Source organism: Neolamprologus brichardi, chromosome 23 (genome assembly GCF_056152115.1).
Source record: "Neolamprologus brichardi isolate AB-2024 chromosome 23, ASM5615211v1, whole genome shotgun sequence".
Taxonomy (NCBI): Eukaryota; Metazoa; Chordata; class Actinopteri; order Cichliformes; family Cichlidae; genus Neolamprologus; species Neolamprologus brichardi.
In genome coordinates this window covers 44,318,977-44,332,078 of record NC_142125.1, presented here as the reverse complement: position 1 = coordinate 44,332,078, position 13,102 = coordinate 44,318,977, and the positions used below count along the sequence as shown (strand labels likewise).

Sequence of the window (13,102 nt, the reverse complement as noted above, 5' to 3'; positions counted from 1 at the left end):
GAGTTAACCCTCTTCCTATAATGTTAGCCCTTTTTTTGCTGTAAGCACTGAACATTACTTCCTGTTGGAGGAGCGCCAACAGTTTGTGACGCAGTATCTTTTAAGAAAAAAAAATCCGGATTAAAAAAAATCTAGACCCTATAATCTTTATAAATAATATATTGTGATAATAAATATTATCTGCTGGGCTTGCTAACATAAAGATCCCTAAGCTCAGAGCCTCCACTACCCGTCCTGCTGCGCTGAACAATCTCACTCACACACAACATGACGGAAACAGCGATAATGACACACGTTCAAAATGGCGGAGACATATCAGCTGTGGGTCTGATACCGTGATCTATGCAGCGACAGATTTATGCTGTTTGTGCTGGAACACTAGCTGCACACAACGGATGGTACCCAGGAAAACATTACAGGCTAACTTCAATATAGAGACGACGGTTTTGTTCCCGGAAATAAAAAAAAAACACGCACAGTTTGTTGTGTGAAATCAAAAATGAGCCTAATAAACAGTAAATTACATAAAGTCAAACTGTTAAAAGAGGAAACAAAGCAGACTTACAGTTTACAGAGCACGCAAACTAGAAGCTCCGCTCTACACCTGGACACTAAACACTATGAGCTGCTTCCTGGAAAGAAGTCAGCTTTCCCCGAAGAGAAACAGGAAGCCATGTGTGGAGGGAGATTTTCACAATAAGAGAACGTTGGTTTTGAATTGTTGTTATGTAACGCTAATTGTCATGACTTCTACAGAAAGGCAAGCAACCGATAGATAGTACTTCCGAGAAATACAACTTGTTGCTTGCTGCACTCTACACGGATATCTTCACCTTTCTGCATTCGTTCCTGACTGAAGAATTGTAAAATATTAAAACTGAACAGCTGAATAAATATCTACTATGTTACCAAAGATTATTTATTGTTGACAGGCAGTTACAAACGGAAGATAGTTTTTAGAACTATTTCTTTGGGAGAAGAACCAAAAAAGTGCTATAGCCCCTTTTCCATTAGTATCTACACGGATTGACTCAGCACAGTTTGCCACTTTTTTCAGGGTTTTCCATTAGGTCATAGTACCTGGCACCAGGTTCTTTTTTAGTACCTGCTCCAGTTCATACTAAAATGTTACGTCATCAGACGTCAGGATCAGGGGCAGATCTAGAGAAATATTCTTAGGGTGGCATGGAAATCAAATGGTGTGGCAAAGCAAATCAATTTTTTTTCCCCCAAACACATATGCAGGTGGTTAAAATGATTCAAATGCAGTAAGTATACATGTTTAATATAAATATAGTCTATAACTTAATTGTTTTCTAATTAAAAATTTCTTCTTAAAATTTAAATTAAATTAAATTAAAATTATTTAATTATAATTAAACACTTTAGTTACATAAAACGTGAATTTTGATTTTATGTACTGTATAGTCTGAATAATAAATAAATATATTTATTATTCAAGTATAAAATCCATAAATTTTATCCAAATTTTTCTTGACTTGTGTTAATCCTCTGAGGTCCAATATATAAATGGCCATATATTCTAATAATAATTATTATATTATATTATATTATAAACACAAGGAGGGGAAACGAAGACTCAAAGATACACAGAAGGGGCACACAGGGTGTAAAGTCACGAAGGGAAATAAGCAACATCTTAGCAGAACCCAGGAACCATGGCATAAATAAAGAACAAAATACAAAAACACACGAAAACTAAGAATGCTGGGTCATGTTGACCCAGGATCATGACGCCATTCTTATGTTTTGTTTTGTTATGTTATTGTATTGTATTTTGCACACCTCTGTTGCTTGTGAAGCTTGCACACAAGAATTTCACATCACATGTACCAGCACATGTGATGTGACATTAAAAGTGATTTGATTTGGATTTGAGTTGAAGACTGAAAACAAGAAATAAAGCCAGTCTGTGCTATGAGCTGAACAATTTATTAATGGTGGTGGAGGCGTAAAACTGTACAGCATACTGTTAATTGTAACTATGCTCAAAGTGTTAATGCTATCTTATTTTAATAAACAACATTTTCTTTTGCAAAGATAGGGTGGCATGTGCCACCTTAAGGAGCCAAACTGATTTGCAATGTTACTGAATTAAAATATATATTTAGTTTTTAACTAGATGTCAAACACATGCTAAATAAAATATTTATATTTAAAGCACTGTGGTGTTTTGAATATAAATTGTCAGGATCTGACGGTGCCCTGACCGGTCGACCTGCCGGTGTGTATATTTGTGTGCATTAGTGATGGTAAATTTGATTCTTTTTACTGAATCGAGTTTTAATAAGTCACTCACCAAAGTGAATCTGGTTTTTTGAGTCATTTGATTCACTGAGTCAGTCGACCAGAGAGTGCAAAAAATGTACATTTTCACTCAAACTTAATTTGTTTCTCTTTTCATGTAAATCCTACTGCTAAGATGAATGATTCTAATAAAAAAACCAACTATTTTATAGAGCAAAAACATTTCTAAAATTAAGCAATTTCCTATCAAAATTGCTTAATAAACATTTATTTTGTTTATTTGTATTTTATTAGTATTTTCCTTAAATGTGTCAAATATATATATTCTCATCTAAATGTTCACTGAGCTGTGAGCCAGGGGGCGGTAATGCGCCTTAACATTGGTTGCCAACCAAGAAGAAGAAGCTGTGAGCCAGGAGGGAGGGGGTGAGTGAGTGAGTGGTCGTGTCCAAATTTATGGGCTGCATCCTCCTGAAGACCCGGCCTTCGCGGTCTACGTGGGCCGGGTCCTCAGAAGGTCGGGTAGGCCGGAAGTAAACGGCTGGGGAAATTGGACGGTATAGCCTTCTGATTAGCGTCACCGCTGTCTCAGTGGAGTTTAATGAACTCGGCCGTCTGCTCCTTGCTATCTAAAATATAACAGGACACTGGAGTAAACTCTCGACCGTCTCACACTTCTGTTTAATCAGTTTTCTGTTTGACGTTTATTCAGCTGTGTGAAAACTAGGACTTTAATCTCAGCCAAACTGATTTACTCAGGAACAAATCAAACAGTGAAGAAAGCCCAACAATAACATTTTTAGGTTGTCTAAGTGACTTATATATCACGTTTAACCTGAGTAGCGAAAGACTGCGGTGATCTGAAAGTGATGTGCCGGGAGTTGTGCCGTTCTCAGCGGCTCCAGTGACCCTCGAGCTCTCGGCTATCGAGCTGGTGGGTAGCAGACGTCTCTGAAAACGTCAAAGCACTTTTGCAAATATGCGATATCTTGATAAACGAGCAGATATTTGATGTTTACACAGCTACTTTCTCGCCTGAAAATATGTTAAAACTTTATTTTGTGACCCAAAAAGATTAGTATGAGTAATTTTAAAACTTAGTAGCGGCCGACATCGTTGGAATCTGGAGTTTGGCTGGGCCGCGCTATGAATTCTGGGATATGGTGGGCCACGAAGGACACACCCAACCCATCCTTCAAATTCAGGGAAAAGGGGGACGCATTTGTCGGCTGCATTCGGAGGAGTCTACGAATTAGGACAGCCTTTGGCGCGTCGCTTTGACGTAATCGGTCTACAAATGCGGCCTCAGGAGGAAGCAGCCCATGAATTTGGACACAACCAGTGATTCGTTCGCTCTATGATTCAGCACAGGAGGGAGGGGGTGAGCGAGTCCTGAGTGATTCCCTTACGCTTACGATTCAGCACAGGAAGGGAGGGGGTGAGTAGCTCAAATGTGCTGTTAGCATGTTAGCAGAGCGATGCTACTGTGAACCGAGGAGCTATTTCCTTGATGTGAGCTTCTACTCAGGGTTTTTTCTTCCAGTTCAGAGCAGAAATGCTTTTGTTAAGAAACTGGCTGTTGTTTTTTCCCCCCCACAATTTTAATTATAAGCTAGATATATTTCTACTAATGGAATTAGTTTGCTAACAGCAACAGGGATGAGTCAGTGAGTGAGTTGGGCTTGTGAATCATGATTCACGAGTCAGTAAAGTGATTCTCGAATATTGAACGATTCGTTCACGAATCGAACATCACTAGTGTGCATGTGTATGTGTGTCTCTCCTTCGGCTCCGCAGTGGCATATACGGAGGTAACCTAGCAACAGGCTACCTCCGACCCGGAAATGCTGTCTCCCGGAGCTGCCTCACCTGCAATCAATCCACCAGATGCTGCCAATTATCTACCATCTTGGGCAGGGCTATTTAATGGTGTGGCTGAGCGACAGACAGCGCTGGAGTATTGCACTAAGCCTGCTAGCGTTCTTGAGTATTGTCTGTTCAACGTATTCATCTTTGCTATCGTTTGTGTTCACCTAGGAATTGGGACGGAGGATTTACGGACACAAGGAATCACTTGGAGGAGAGACGGGCACTCACTACCACGCACGGTCTAGCACGGGAGGAAGGACACACTGTCATTGTTGCACATTTGAACTGTTGTCACCTTGCTGCACTGTAAATAAACGCACTTTATTCTGAGCTCCGCGCCTGAGTCCACTCAATAACCACTGTGACATAAATATTTTTGGGTGAAAAAACAGCTTTGTATATTTGATTAATAAATAATTTTAATGAATGAACTTTCCTTGTTGTGCAACGCTGTGTTCTCCCACTGTTTTTATCCTCCCTATCCGAACAAAAACACAATCTAGGCAATGGTATTATCCCAACTGAAAACTTAAACAACGTCAAATGGAAAATATCAAACAGGAAATTGGGTCCACAACATTTACAGGGACCTTAGTTTTCTGTTATAACTGCACAAATTTTATACATTAAATGAACAACATTTTTATGTGTTTTTTATGTTTTTCATTGATATGAAGTCTTTACATTTATCTTGTGTTGATATAACATAAAGTGTTTGTTTATGATTTTTGCCAGCTAGAAGAATTAAATATATTTTGGATGATACTGTAGGTGAGACACAGTCTGGATTTATGACAAACAGGCACATCTCCAATAATATTAGACTCGTCTTAGATATTCTGGACTACTCAGCATTAATATCTGATGACTCATTTATCCTTCTCCTAGACTTCTATAAAGCCTTTGACTCAATTGAGCATGAATTTATATTTCTCACACTTCAGAAATTTGTTTTTGGTGATATCTTCTGTAAATCTATCAAAGTTCTATTAGAATGAAAAATGGCACCACTTTTCGTTTTAGTCTTAATTGAGGTGTACGCCACGGATGCCCGAGTAGCCTTTATCTTTTTTTACTTTGCACCCAAATTCTTGCCTCTTATATTTCAAATAGCCCTGTGAAAGGTATAAATATAGCACAATTATTAAAAAATCTCAAACCAACTTAAATCAATGGTTGCAGAGAGATTTAAGTTTAAGAGGGAGGGTATGGCTCTCAAAAGCAGAAGGTCTGTCTCGGCTGACTTATGCAGCAATTTCTCTGCATGTGGATGGCAAAACTTGTAAGGATATTGACCGAATGCTCTTCAACTTTCTATGGAAAAACGGGACACATTACATCAGAAAAAGTGTAGTGATGAATGGCTATGAGCACGGTGGTCTCAATGTTTTGGTTTTAGTACTCTAATCAATACATTCAAGATTAATTGGGCTAAACATTTTCTTAAAAATCTGGTCTCCATTTGACATTTTATTCCTCACTACATTTTCTCTAAGTTTGGTGGTCTGAGTTTTATCTTAGATAAGCTTCCAGAAAACATAGATAAGGTCTAATTTTTTACATAGATGAGCCTCCAGAAAACCTTTCTATGTTTACAAACAAGTTCTGTTAGCTTGGTCCCTTATATATAAGCATAACTTTACACCCCATATGTGATTAATTTGGAATAATAGGAACACAGTGCATAAAAATAAATCATTATTTGGTGTTATGTTCTAAAAATAACCAGCGATCGGTGAAATCAAGTAGCCAATTTAATTTTTTTGACGGTGTAAAACGTTTCGTCGACATCTAGTACTGCACTTCAGAGTCACACTGCTAGCGATCAATGCAGTGATTCTGTACTGTACAGGAGAGACGGCACGGAGGAGATTGTCTGCAGCGATCAGGACGCAGGACACAATGTGACGTAAATAAAATAAGCATGCAAACTAGCACTAAGCAATCGTTCATTTTTTGTGTTTTTTTTATACTAGCTGATATCGACATAACGGGAAACATCTGGTTTGACTATTCTTCACCTGTAGTTTGAATGCTGAACATTTGCCTGTTTAAATCATAAGACCAGTCACTATACAGAGATGAGCTTCTGAATGTGGACGATGTGTCTTCTGCTGCAGTGATGCAGTTCTGCTTGTGTTGAGTGATGTAAACAACTGATCGATCTAAACTCTTTAAACGTCAAAATTGATCATTAGATTTTTTTATGACACAACAGTGGTGAGTGTTCCCACCTTCTGCTCTTTGTAACTTAACGTGATCTTTCCGTTTTCGAGTTTTGGACATGATTTTGGAGTATATCTTCGCAGTAGCGATTGACCGCAAAGTAAAGCTACCGGAAATGTACAAACCGACATCCGGTCTCAAACCAGGAAGTGAGCATTTTCTCGTGCACAGGGTCCATTTCTACAGTCCGGATATCATCTGTAGCTGGGATTCTGGGAAGATGGCGGAGTGAGCGGTTCAACTTGAGTGGGCTCCGAGGCTTTTCTTGAAAATAACCTCCTTTATGTCTTGACCGCAATCAAGTAAACCGGAATTAGAAGCAGACTAGTTATACTTCATCTCTAAAACTCAAAAACTTCCTCCCTGTGTTTCTCTCCGTCATTCTTGGCCACCTTCTCCGAAGTGGCAAAATGGCTAACATTAACAAAGATCGTGGCTACCACCTAGCGGCTCTTCGGCAGGCATGCGACGAAGAAGATATTGAATGGATGGAACAGCAGCACAACTTATCACAAGACAAACCACAAGCTGATCGTCACCACACACCGGTTAAAAGTCCAAATCCTAAAAAAATGAAGGCTAACGAATCGCAGACTCAAAACGAAGTTTCAAACACAGTTCTCCTCAACGCTATCGAAAAACTGGTATATAAATTCCACACCCAAAGTGAACATTTATAGAGTTACACCGACGCTGTAAGAAAAGTAAAGGAGTCCGTGGATGCTAATACGGAAGCTGTTAAATCTGTGGTGGAGGATGTGAAACGTATTAAAACGCAGATGTCGACGCTGAAAAAAGAGAACGAGGCTCTTCGTGAAATGTGTCTGGAGCATGTTAGATACAAACGGAGATGGTCTTTGCTGCAAACTGGCGTTCCCGAAAAGGAGGGGGAGAACACAAGAGAAGAAATAATCAGAATTCTGACCAAGATAATTCCTGCGAACGCCGAGCAACTTTACAACACAGTGGATACAGTGCACCGGCTGGAGCAGAAGGGACGAGTCGGTGACAAACCCAGGCTGATCGTCATACAGTTTGCCATTAGAACTGTTCGAGACCTAGTGTGGAAGATGTCCAAGGAGGCGAAGTTCTGCAAGGAGATGAAGATTCGGTTTAGGGAGGACTTTTGTTAGGAAGACGGAGAAGCCCGCAAACGTCTGTGGCCAAGGCTGGAGGAGGCAAGGAGCAGAGGGCTCAAAGCTTTCCTGAAGGACGGATATGCTGTCATCGATGGTCGTCAAATCAAAGAATGAAAGAACTTTATAACGACCTAGATAAGAAGGTATAACTGTTCAACTAAATTTAAGCCAGTAACTTGCTCAATGGTCCTTAACTTTGACTGGGTTTATTAGTTAATAGGAGGTAAAACGTTCCATCGCCCTACTCTAGTTATTAAAGCACTCTCAAGCTATATTCAATGGTTCTTTCAATATTTTCTTTAAATGTTCGAGGTTTAAGAAATAACCTAAAGCGTAAAGCGTTTTTTCTTTTTTGTAAGGAACAGCCTAACACTAATTGTTTTTTATTTCAAGAGACACACAGTAGTAAAGATGATATTTTGGAGAAGCGGTGATATTTATTTATCTCATGGTACCTCTCATTCAGCAGGAGTGGCTATTTTTCTACATCGTTTTAATGGAAGAGTTATTGATCATAAAGGTGATGAGGAAGGTCATTGGTTAATGGTTAACATAGAGTTAGATGATACTAAGTACATTTTAGTAAATGTTTATGGGTTCAACAATAGAGCTAAAAACCAGAAATTAATTTCTGATTTGAAAAAAATGATAGAAGAATGGAAGATCATTTATTCAATTGAAAAAGTCGTTGTTGCAGGTGACTTTAATATGGTACCAGATGAAAAACAGGATAGTCTATCCATGAAAAAATTCCTCCTAAACCTAACAAGGACTCTATCCTTTTAGATAACTGGAGACTGTGGTGGGGCGTGGTCTGCGGTGCCATGCGGATGCACCTGCACAGCATCCGCGATCACGCCCGGCGTGTTAAAACACGGGGACTCAGGGGTTGGTGTAGGTTTTGTGGTGTGGTTCATGTGTGGCTGGCAGCCTGTGAGCTGCAGCCGCAGCAAATAAAGATGGCTCAAAATAACTATCTGTGGTCCCGCCGTGCCTTATTCACACCACAGAGACCTATCACACTCCTTTGCTGTGATTATAAATTGTTAGCTCATCTCTATGCCAACAGATTAAAAACAGGAATAACTCAAATAATAGATGAGAAACAGTCAGCCTTTATAAAAGGACGTCATATCCATCATCATACCCGTTTAGTATTGGATATGTTGGATTACAATAATTTAATTCCTCATGATGGCCTTATTTTATTTCTTGATTTCTTTAAAACTTTTGATTCTTTGGAGCATAATTTTTTATTTAAAGCTCTGGAGGCTGTGGGTTTTGGTCCCAGATTTGTTAGTGTAGTAAAAATGTTGTACAGAAATATAACAAGTAGTATTGCACTCAATCATTCTCATTCTCAAAAGCATCCGGCGTAACACTAAACCTTCAAAAATGTGAAATCTTAGCTGTACACAGCTGTAATCAAAGTACTATTAACAATATTCCAGTAAAAGAGGAGGTAAAATACCTTGGTTTAATAATCAGTAAAAATAGTAATGATTGAGAGAATAATAACATAACTCCTAGATTAAATGTAGTTAAAAAAAAATTTAATCATTGGCTAACACGTGATTTATCCATATTAGGTCTTATCTTACTGTCTAAAGCAGGACTTTCAAGACTCATATAGTGTGTCTGTCTGAGTAAAACTCTCTGGACTCTCTCTGCAATAACATGGGACATGAATAACCATGGGTTTCCAGCAACAGGATTCCGCCCAAACTCAGCAAAAGCTTCATTGCTACTAACGGATAAACAAATGATCATATAGTGGAACTCTCAGTTTTATTAAAATAAATAAAAAAAAACAAATATTGATTGAAAAATAAAATGGCAACAAAACTTATCACGGAAAATAAAATAAAAATATTACTGCATTGTGGTTTAGGTAAAAAAAGAGAAATTAATTCACTTAAATGCACATTCATGTGAATATAAATAAACTTCCAGACCAAGGCCAAAATTTCCTTTCATATACAATAGTAAATGGAACAATGCTGCCATCTACTGGGCAAAATTTAATAAGCAGTATTTCTTAAACAGAATTAGCCTGCAGCTCAACCAAATACATGTTTCAAAATACACATACCTGCAATAACATGGGACATGAATAACCATGGGTTTCCAGCAACAGGATTCCACCCAAACTATCAAGAGAAGTTTCAAATTATTAGACACGACAGTCTCCTCTAGCTGTTAGCCGCTAGCTCAGCGTGTCCATTTTTCCTACCGTCTAACCCATTAACAACAACAACAATCTTTATTTATAGAGCACATTTAAAAACCAGCGGTATACCAAAGTGCTTAACATAAGAGACAGAGAAGTAACACGAGTATTATAAGGCCTTAGCAAAGTATCAAATATACTCACAGGTCAATGCCACTAATACACAGGGGTAATATAAAATGCATATCAAAATAAAAACATAATAAAAGCACAAGCCATAAAAAAAAATATGTATAAGAAAAAATAGATTAAGTCTAAAAGTCAGGTGCGAGCATTAACAAGCAGAAAAGGCGAGATTATTGGTAATTTTAAACGTAAGCAGCAGTATTTTAAATTGGATGCGGTATTTTATGGGTAGCCAATGCAGGTCAGCTAGGACAGGAGTGATACAGGCAAACTTCCCAGTTCTGGTCAGAATGCGTGCTGCAGCATTTTGGACTGTCTGCAGTCTATGAAGGAGGGCAGAATGAAGACCAAAATAAAGTGAGTTGCAGTAATCCAGCCTTGAGGTCACAAAGGCGTGGATGAGCTTTTCCAGGTCCTTATGCGGAACATACTGCCTAGCCTTAGAGATGAGACGGAGTTGGTAGAAACTAGATCTAACTACAGCAGACACTTGTTTATCGAGTTTGAACGAGCTGTCAAGCAACACGCCCAGATTGCTAACAGTGTCAGAAAGGGAGCTGGTAAGGGAACCAAAGGCATCACGAAGTTGGCCACGAGGAACGTTGCTGCCAAATACCACAATTTCAGTTTTCTTATCATTTAGGATAAGAGAGTTTGCTAGGAGCCATTCTTTGACCTCGCGCATGCACTCTTGGAAACAGTGCAAGGACAAAGCAATTAATTGCAAAACAAGATCATAAAACTGAAATCTACTCAGATGCTACTTTATGGGCAGTTCATGCTGTTAATGCACTGTCATGTTAACCTCAATAAGGATTTTCAAATATGTTTTAAACTCATGTTTAGTCAGGGCGGACTAAGGAAGAACTTACCACAGCAAAAGCTTCATTGCTACTAACAGATAAGCTTAGGGAAAACCCGTTTACCAGTAGCAGACTTCCGCTGCGGATTTTCAAAATAAAAGTTTCAAAATAAACCCATGGTTGAGATCCCAAGTTTAACAGGAATTTAACAACAACAAAACCATATTCATTCTTTTACATCATTACGTATATGCAAATCACAATTAGTTAAAGACTATGAAAATGGGGGCTTGAAAGCTTTAGACTTTGAATCCATTATTGCTGCGTTCAGGCTCAGATGGATAAAAGACTGCATTTCCTATCCTCAATCTATGTGGTACCATATTACAAACAAACTCTTTAATAAGGTCGGGGGTTTAGATTTTTTGCTCAGATGTGATTATGAAATATCTAAGATTCCACTTAAGTTGTCTAGTTTCTATAAGCAAGCTTTGAATTTTGGGAAACTAATTTTCACGCACAATTTTTCACCTCAATAATTCTGTGTTGTGGAATAATAGGGTTTTAGTCATCAATAAGAAGTCCTTATTTAAATCAGACTGGTATGATAGCGGTGTGTGTTTTGTTGTTGATCTGCTTGTTAAAAACGGAAACTTGCTGTCTTATGAAGAATTTATTGACAAGTATAAAATAGACGTTTCATTTAATAATTATAATAAGCTTTGTAAAGCGATACCCACACCATTGTTAAATCTTATCGTAAATACTTTAAAGTATTCACTAATAAGAACATGCTTACCTTCACTGACGATAGGTAATACCTCAATAAAGGACAAACAATTTAATAATAAGTTAATCTCTAATACCTTCAAGCAAATAGTATTCTGTAACTATAATGTCAATGTCAGACCTTGATAACATGTTGAAAAAAAAGTCATTTTCTTTTTACTTAAAATACCCACTTGCGCCTAAAATGAAAGAAACACTTCAGAATCATATCTGGCATTTATCCAGTTGGAGAACTCCTGTATAAAAGATTTAATTTAGAGTCCGACTCTTGTGCTTTCTCTTCTTCCGATCCAGAAACACTAGAGCATCTATTTTTCACTTGTCAGTATGTTAATGCTTTTTGGTTTGAAATACAATGTTGGGTTTCACTCAGAATTTCCAATATACCTTCCTTCACATCTAAGGATGTTCTTTACTTTATGGACAATCTGGATACTGAAATCTCAGATGTTGTCAATTTTGTAATAGTGCTATGTAAGTTTTTTATTCATGTATGTAAGTGGAAGAATGCCTCTCCTATGTTTACCGTCTTCTTGAATTACTTTTGTCAGTATTTTAAGTCACTTAAGCTTATTTCTAATATGAATAAAAAAACTGCTGTACTATACTGTAAAATCACAAAATACTTGCTATTCTAATTTGCCTGCCTGTATCTAAAGGTCTATGTTCCGTATTACTCTACCCTAGAAACGTTTATTTTCTCCCTGTAAAGCTATAATGACTTGCTTCACCATCTTTATAATGTAAATTGTTACAATTCTGGTCTGTTTCCTTGACTTGTTTTGTATATGAAAATTTCTTTCAATAAAGGTTAAAAAAAATATTTCTACGGTCCGACTTTGCACATGCGCAGTAAAGATCGGGAGTCCTGATCCGTAACTATCTTTTTAATTTTTGTTTTTGTCTTCATTATATTGAAATGTTTCATTATTGCAAAAATTTTAAGAGATACTTACCAGATACTCTGACCCGTAACTATCGTAAAATGCTTCAACCGGAAGTAGGCACCTTTCACACATGCGTGGTACCGATCTGGTTTCCGGTACGGATCGGGTAGTGACAAAGTTTTGACACAATTGTCGTCTCACGAGTGAAGGTAAGTGAAGCAGTGTGTAATGTTTTCCTGGCTAACAACAGCTGTGTGCAGCTTAGTTCCAGGACAAATCTACCGCTCCATAGATCACGGTAACGGACTCACAGCTGAATTAACGAGGTGTGTCCGCCATTTTCTGTCAGTGTTTGTGATTAGAGTCCGGGAATGAGAGCAGCAGCATAGTTACTTGATGGTCAGCAGCTGAACTCAAGAGTCGTTGTTACTGGGGATCCACTTCCTTATGACTTATGATGGAGGCAGCGTTTCCTGCCTCCATCAGTTTGTGGAGGAGGTGGAGACGAGCCACTGCTCTCCCGCTCACTGACACACTGAATGCCTCCAGAGCTCGGCGGAGACTCGCTGGAAATACCCGGAAGTTTTACAGATCCACAAATGTAAGCTGTGTCCAAAACCCAGTGCGAAACAAATGTGTACAAATAATAGCTTGTGGATCACAGCATACGCTACCTTCTTAAAGGGACATTTCACATTTTTTTAGTTTTATGTTTAGTTTTATTATTATTATTAGTTGTTGTTGTTTTTAATTCCAGCATAGAGA

At 38.2% G+C, this 13,102-nt stretch overlaps 2 protein-coding genes and 1 pseudogene across 4 annotated transcripts in view; 2 read left to right on the top strand and 1 right to left on the bottom strand.

The window, feature by feature from the left end:
* The window catches only part of LOC148096513 (neoverrucotoxin subunit alpha-like), a 14,595-nt gene extending 4,943 nt beyond the window's left edge, over positions 1 to 9,652 (bottom strand). Inside the window, exon 1 of one of the 2 annotated variants that reach the window (XM_087836723.1) lies at positions 9,595 to 9,652. The gene's annotated coding sequence lies outside the window, so the exon portion shown is untranslated. Of the gene's footprint in view, positions 1 to 565; positions 667 to 9,594 lie in introns of those variants that run through there. The other variant, XM_087836722.1, reaches the window with a different exon arrangement.
* LOC148096514 (uncharacterized) lies at positions 6,774 to 7,616 on the top strand (annotated as a pseudogene).
* Positions 9,653 to 12,493: 2,841 nt separating the features above from the next.
* LOC148096512 (protein NLRC3-like) overlaps positions 12,494 to 13,102 on the top strand; it is a 45,428-nt gene continuing 44,819 nt past the window's right edge. For both annotated transcript variants that reach the window (XM_087836679.1, XM_087836680.1), the window contains exon 1: positions 12,494 to 12,546. The gene's annotated coding sequence lies outside the window, so the exon portion shown is untranslated. The remainder of the gene's footprint in view (positions 12,547 to 13,102) is intronic.